The following is an 8,359-nucleotide window of genomic DNA, read 5'->3' on the forward strand; positions in this document are numbered from 1 at the left end:
GTTTGGGTCAAGTTTCGTCGAATTCTGAAAATGCTCAAAATTTAGCTGTTTTGAACAGTTTTGTTAAAACAATTTTGTTTCCCTTTTATAGTAACTTGTAGTTATTATTACGCTTAGAATATTTATCACACAAACTCTTGGGTCTAGACCTACGTTTGGATCAAGTTTCGTCGAATTCTGAGAATGCTCAAAATTTAGCTATTTGGCACGGTTTTATTAAAACAAGTTTGTTTCACTTTTATTTGGCACGGTTTTAATAAAATCGTGCAAAACAGCTAAATTTTGAACGTTTTCAGAATTCGACGAAACTTGACCCAAACGTTGGTCTAGACCCAAGCATTTGTGTTGTAAATTTGCTAAGCATAATAATAACTACAAGTTAGTATAAAAGGGAAACAAACTTGTTTTAATAAAACCGTGCAAAATAGTTAACTTTTGAACGTTCTCAGAATTCGACGAAACTTGACCTAATCGTAAGTCTAGACCGAAGCATTTGTGTTCTAGATTTGCTAAGCGTAATAATAACTACAAGTTAGTATAAAAGGGAAACAAACTTGCTTTACCGTGCAAAACAGCTAAATTTTGAACGTTTTCAGAATTCGACGAAACTTGACCCAAACGTTGGTCTAGACCAATGCATTGTGTTATAAATTTGCTAAGAGTAATAATAACTACAAGTTAGTATAAAAGGGAAACAAACTTGTTTTAATAAAACCGTGCAAAACAGCTAAATTTTGAGCATTCTCAGAATTCGACGAAACTTGACCCAAACGTAATTCTAGACCCAAGAATTTGTGTGTTAAATTTCTAAGCGTAATAATAACTACAAGTTAGTATAAAAGGGAACCAAACTTGCTTCAATAAAACCGTGCAGAACAGCTAAATTTTGAACGTTCTAAAAATTTTATGAAACTTGACCCAAACGTAGATCTAGACCCAAGTATTCGTGTTATACATTTGCTAAGCGTAGTAATAACTGCAAGTTAGTATAAAAGGGAAACAAACTTGTTGTTTTAATAAAACCGTGCAAAACAGCTAAATTTTGAACGTTCTCAGAATTCGACGAAACATGTCCCAAACGTTGGTCTAGACCCAAGCATTTGTGTGGTAAATTTGCTAAGCGTCATAATAACTACAAGTTAGTATAAAAGGGAAACAAACTTGTTTTAATAAAACCATGCAAAACAGTTAACTTTTGAACGTTCTCGGTATTCGACGAAACTTGACCCAAACATTGGTCTAGACCGAAGCATTTGTGTTGTAAATTTGCTAAGCATAATAATTACTACAAGTTAGTATAAAAGGGAAACAAAGTTGTTTCAATAAAACCGTGCAAAACAGCTAAATTTTGAGCATTTTCAGAATTCGACGAAACTTGACCCAATTGTAGGTATAGACCATGCATTTTGTGTTGTAAATTTGCGAACCGTAATAATAACTACAAGTTAGTATATAAAAGGGAAACAAACTTGCTCTAATAAAACCGTGCAAAATAGCTAAATTTTGAACGTTCTCAGAATTCGACGAAACTTGACCCAAACGTTGGTCTAAACCCAAGCATTTGTGTTGTAAATTTGTTATGCGTAATAATAACTACAGTTAATATAAAAGGGAAACAAACTTGTTTTAATAAAACTGTTGAAAATAGCTAAATTTTGAGCGTTCTCAGAATTACACGAAACTTGAACCAAACGTAGGTCTAGACCCAAGAATTTGTGTGCTAAATTCCTTAAGCGAAATAATAACTACAAGTTAGTATAAAAGGGAAAGAAACTTGCTTTAATAAGACCGTGCAAAACAGCTAAATTTTGAACATTCTCAAAATTCGACTAAACTTGACCTAAGCGTTGGTCAAGACCCAAGCATTTGTGTGGTAAATTTGCTAAGATAATAATAACTACAAGTTTGTATAAAAGGGAAACAAGCTTGTGTCAGTCAATAAACCGTGAAAAACAGCTAAATTTTGAGCATTTCAAGAATTCGACGAAACTTGAACCAAACGAAGGTCTAGACCCAAGAATTTGTATGTTAAATTTCCTAAGCGTAATAATAACTACAAGTTAGTATAAAAGGGAAATAAACTTGCTTTAATAAAACCGTGCAAAACCGCTTAATTTTGAACATTCTCAGAATTCGAGAAAACTTGACCCAAACGTAGATCTAGACCCAAGCATTTGTGTTATACATTTGCTAAGCATAATAATAACTACAAATTAGTATAAAAGGGAAACAAACTTGCTTTAATAAAACCGTGCAAAACACACACAGGTCTTCGAAACGGAGCTAGTAGGTGGAAAACTACTGCGGTCGGTTACTTTCTAGGAAAGAGACCATACTTTTATCATGTCCAAGAATATGCCATGTCGAGACGGCCTGACTTACGTGATGTTAAGGCCACCACGAATGGATTTTACTTCTTCCAATTCAAGACAGTGGCATATATGGAAGAAGCAATCGAAGGGGGACCGTGGTTGTTCCAAGGGCTACTAATTGTGCTGCAACAGTGGGAACCGGGAATGACGCTACGAAAATTAAAACATACACAGGTCCCAGCTTGGATAAAATTAAGACATTTGCCGATAGAATTATGGATGGAGGAAGGCCTGAGCACGGTGGCTAGTGGAATTGGCAGACCCCTACCCGGATGCGATTACAAGAGCATGCACGAGATTGGACTTCGCTCGTGTATGCGTGATGCTGGATGTGAGTTCTAAATTACCAAGGCATATTATCATTATGATGCCTAACGAGGAAGGAGGTGAAATACCATGCAAAATTGATGTTGAATATGAGTGGCTACCTCCTAAATGTACAAGTTGTGTGACGTTAGGACATACAGCAAAGGTTTGTGCCACCAAGCCGTCCAACCGAGCTAAACCACCGGTCTCTATCTACGTTCCTAAAACGATACCTGCAAGGTCACCAATCCAGCTAAACCACCGGTCTCTATCTACGTTCCTAAAACGGTACCTGCAAGGTCACCACCCATGCATGATAAAGAGAAAATCCTACCGACTCAAGGGGTGGACAACCAGAGAGAGGGACGAGAGCTTCCTCGCGGGGAAAGCCGCATTCCTAAAACGGGACATGCGAGGCCACCACCTATATATGACAAAGAGAGAATACCGCCGACTCAAGGGGTGGACAACCAGCGAGAGGGACGAGAGCATGATCAAAAGAGAATGCTGCCGACTCAAGTGGTCGACAACCAAAGAGAGGGACGAGAGCCTCCTCATGAAAGAAGGTTGAGTTGTGAGGAAAAGGGTACGACAATTGCCGTGTATAATACATTTGATGCTCTACAATTGCTAGATGATGCAGAAGATACACTTCGGGGTCATATACCGAGTCCGGAGACTGGAATACAGACATTACATCATGTGTTAACCTCATTTGGAAAGAGAGCAATCTCAGACGATTAAAGCACATGGAATGAACATCCACGCCCACGACGTTAGTAATAGTCGAGAATATTAGAAAGCGAATTCATAGCATCATCTTGCCTAGATCGATCAGTACACGAGCTTTATTTAGACTATGGCGTATCCCTTGCCCTGTCAAGGGAGACACCGCCTGATGATCGAATTGTCATTATTTTTCTTTCTTTCTTTTTTACTTAATGCAACTTACCTTTTCCGGAAAATCGTGCAAAACAGCTAAATTTTTAACGTTCTCAGAATTTGACGAAACTTGACCCAAACGTAGATCTAGACTCAAGCATTTGTGTTATGCATTTGCTAAGCGTAATAATAACTACAAGTTAGTATAAAAGGGAAACAAACTTGCTTTAACAAAACCGTGCAAAACAGCTAAATTTTGAATGTTCTCAAAATTCGACGAAACTTGACCCAAACGTTGGTCATGACCCAAGCATTTGTGTGGTAAATTTTTTGGGGTAAATGTAATTTTCATTAAGTAATATAATTGTATAGTACAACAAGTTGATCATCAATTGGTTTCTCCCTCGACAGGCCAAGGGATACGCCATAGACTATATAATGCTCGTGTACTAACTGACAAAGCAATGTTGATACTGAGGATCCTCTATCTGACGTCGTCGATGATCAGAATACCAATGGTAAATTTGCTAAGCGTAATAATAACTACAAGTTAGTATAAAAGGGAAACAAGCTTGTTTCAATAATTCGTGCAAAACAACTAAATTTTGAGCGTTCTCAGAATTCGACGAAACTTGACCCAAACGAAGATCTAGTCCCAAGAATTTGTGTGATAAATTTTCTAAGCGTAATAATAACTATAAGTTAGTATAAAAGGGAAACAAACTTGCTTTAATAAAACTTGAGGAGATTTGAACACACTGAGTGGACACCAGCCACTTTGAGTATCCTGATCACCGATGATGTGAAGCAGAGGATTATTAGTGTCAATTTTGCTCCATCAGTCAGTACACGAGCATTGTATAGATTATGCCGTATCCCTTGGGCTGAGGGAGAAACCATTTGATGAACACATGTTGTACTGTACCATTACTTTTATTAATGAATTTTTTTCGGTAAATGTAAGTTTCATTAAGTAAAATAATAGTACAGTACAACAATGTGGTTATCAGTTGGTTTCTCCCGAGACAGGCCAAGGGATACGCCACAGTCTATATAAAGCTAGTGTACTGACTGATCTAGGTAGAGTGATACTAAGGATCCGCTGCCTGATATCCTCAACAATCAATAAAGCGATGGTGCTAGGTGTCCTCTCGGTGTGCTCAAATCGTCTCAAGTTTCTCTCCCTCTAAATGTGGTAAACACATGATGCTAATAGTGCTCGATAAGATATGTTAACAATGTGTTTACCTCTACATCTCTGGGAAGCCCATTCAATATCCGTTATCCAGTCTCTATTAGGCCAAGAATATCATACCATTCTCCGGATCGCTGTAAGACACTGTCGACTAAATCTGCACTGAAAGAATAAGTGGCCATGTGTCTCTGTCGCTCCCTCGTTACATAGAATACATGGGCCAAGGTGGGCTAACCATGGTTTGTCCGTCGTAGCCAACTTGCCCAGAATAGCAAGCCATAGGATGAACAAATGACGTGGAATCTTCAGTGATCCTGAAAGTAGTGAAAACCAGCCTACTTTCGGTCCTGGGGGATCAAAAAGCCTGTATAGAGCCTGAACTGTGGGGTGTCCCTGATCAAATCTCCAAATAATGCGGTCCTCCCCTCCATGGATGGTGGGTAAGATCTCCAGACACTCAAAATCTGTGATAGGAGGCCACTGCCACTCTCCTCCGCTAATCACCATGCTCAGTCTGGTTGATTTCTCTATTCCGAGTAGCCTCGGTCCCCGTGGGAATGAGACACTAAGAGGGCCGAGATAATGCCATGGGTCCTGCCAAAGGTAGAATTTCCTCCCGTCTCTGATCTAATAGTCCACCATAGGGCGGAGGAAAACCCATAGACGTAGAATTTTCCGCCAACCCCATGAGCCTCCATGTTCCCTAATCGTCCAAATGGAGGTGTCTCGTAACCGACCGTGGTAAAGCCATTCAACCCAAACTGAGGTCCTATAGCACCTGATGATATCACAGAGCTTCTTCGTCATTAATGCACGATTCAAGATGGAAATATCCTTGAATCCTAGTCCTCCCTCATCCTTTGGCCGACATAGATCTTTCCATGCTACCTTCGCATAACCATTGTTTGTTCTCCCCTTCCATAAGAAAGTTCGCAGTCTCTTCTCAATTTCGTTTATAACTTTCTTTGGCAGGATGAACGCTGATGCCTAATATAAACTCAGCGACAAGAGTACAGATTTAATACCCTCCCAACCCGCAATGCGTTTATCAATTTTCAACAATAATGGACTACAATCAGCAACTGTTAATCGAGAAGATAAAAGAGGTAGCCCCAAATACCTCATCGGTAAGACTCCCTCTTGAAACCCGAGTGCTCCCAGCATCTCCTCTCGTAATCCTTGTGCTGAACGTGAGATAATAAGATGGCTTTTCTGCACATTCAGCCTGAGCCCCGACCATTTAGCAAAGCGATCCAATCCTGTCTTAAAGACTCCAATAGAGTCCATATCAGCACGACAGAATAACAACAAATCATCAGCAAATCCCAATTGAAAAATCCTGGCTGCATCACACTTCCAATGAAAGGAAAATAATTCATCCTGGTTAATCAACTATAGGAAACCCAAGTGTAGGACTTCCATCACAAGCACGAACAGGTACGGTGATAGAGGATCACCCTGCCGAAGCCCCCTGGCCCTACAGAAGGATGACAATTCATATTTACAATTCATATTTAAAAAAGGATGACAATTCATATTTACGCCCAATTGACTTATTATTGACTTATTTCAAGTAAAATAATACTTTCTGACTAAACTAGAAAATATACTTCCTTACATGCATTTTCATGTGAAGATGCAGGGTAGTTTGGCTATAAAAAGATTTGTTTGACCTGCAATAAGTCAATAATAAGTAAATTGGGGGTAATAATGGATTTTCATTCAATTTTTTATTCATATTAGTAAATTCTGTGAACTTTGAGTAACATAAACAAACTTTAGGAATACTAGATTTAATTTTTTTAAATTACATAAAATTTACGTGTAGTTACACCAAAACCTTAAGAATGGGAGGCGCAACTATCCCATACAATATATGTTATTTCACATAACTTTGTATACCAAGTTTTTCATACAAAATCGACTCTACTTCAACAAACGTAGTACTATAATATATTTTCATAAATATGACTAAAGAGTGATCATAACTCACACAATCATATGAATCAATCCATTGACCTCTAAAATAAATAACAATAGCAATATTATTTTGCTAGCCATATTTTCACAACAAAATATAATATATATATAAAAACTTGAGTTAATAACATTTATAACAAAAATAACCAAATGTATAAATATAAAAAAAATTTAGTAAAAGGAACTTACTATACTAGTTTTGATTGTAAAAATCCTCAATTGAAAATGTCAAATAAAATAAAATAAAAATTTTTGGGTCAAATGCACTTTTCATCCCTAAAGTATACATAAAATCGTCATATATACCCCTTTAAACTATGAAATATAACAAACTCCCTCATAAAATGGACCAAAAGCTTTATAACAAAAATACCCTTATTGTTTGCACCCTCCAAAATATATTTATTATAGTCATCACAAAAAAACGTAATCTCAATTATTATAATTTTTTATTTATAATAAATATTATCCAAAATTTATAACTTTTGTAATTAGTATGAAAATTTGAATAAACTCTATAAATTTTCAATTCATTTATTTTATATAATTTCTAAAATATTTACATAATTTTTATTTTGTATTGTTATATATAGTGAAGTTTTTTTCTAGAGGAATTGTCAACATCATCTAAAAAATTATTTTGAACATTTATGTATACGTACTATAAAATATGCTAATTTGTTGATATAATTAATCTATAATATTTTATTATTTTATGAGTGATGATATGCTATATTTTAAATATTTGTGCATGTAATTTAATATAAAAATATATAAGTTATGTAATATTTTATTATTTATATGAGTGATGATGGATATTTCTTAAGCCTATCATACAATATTGTTGTATCTTGGACAAGGTTCTTATAGTATGGGGCTATATAATTCAGACTGCTATATTTTAAATATTTATGCATGTAATTTAATATAAAAATTATAAGTTATATAATATACTTTTTTATAAAATTAAATTGATCTTGTAAATAATTTTCTTTGTCAAACATATTTTCATATTGAAATTATAAACTTTTTTTAATGTATTATATAGTTTATATAAAGCTATACATTTTGAACATTGTTGTTTAAATAAAAATTTGAGTGAAAATTTTAAAATTACTAAAAGTAGTTTTGAGAGAGATTTTTTAATTAAATATACTTAAGAAGTGAAATAAAAAATATAAAAATAAGTTAAAAGGGTGTTTTTGTTTTGTCAATACTAAATTATTTTTTTACGGGGACTTTTGTTATAATAAACATAATTTAGGGGTCAAAATGTATAATAAAAATTTTATAATTTTGTAAAAGGTTTATTAGCGGTAAGATGGTCGCATGGTAAAACATATTCACAACTCTCTCCTCTTTCTCTCTCTCTCTCTAGGGTTTTGTTTTTCATCGATTGCACGAAAAAAATTCCCCAATTGGTCGTATCTATTCGATCGAAATGGTAAGCAAATGCGCGTTCCTGATTCCCAATTAGCTTATACGCTATTGTTGGCTTACCCATTTTATATCTCGTGCTGTGATTTATCGAATGTTTTGGTTTAATTTTGTAGGAATATGGAGGCGGAGATTTGGAAGCGAAAATTGACATGTTGCTGAATGTGGAGAAGCAGATGAGGCAAGT

The sequence above is a fragment of the Sesamum indicum genome, unplaced genomic scaffold, assembly GCF_000512975.1.
Source record: "Sesamum indicum cultivar Zhongzhi No. 13 unplaced genomic scaffold, S_indicum_v1.0 scaffold00267, whole genome shotgun sequence".
Lineage (NCBI taxonomy): Eukaryota > Viridiplantae > Streptophyta > Magnoliopsida > Lamiales > Pedaliaceae > Sesamum > Sesamum indicum.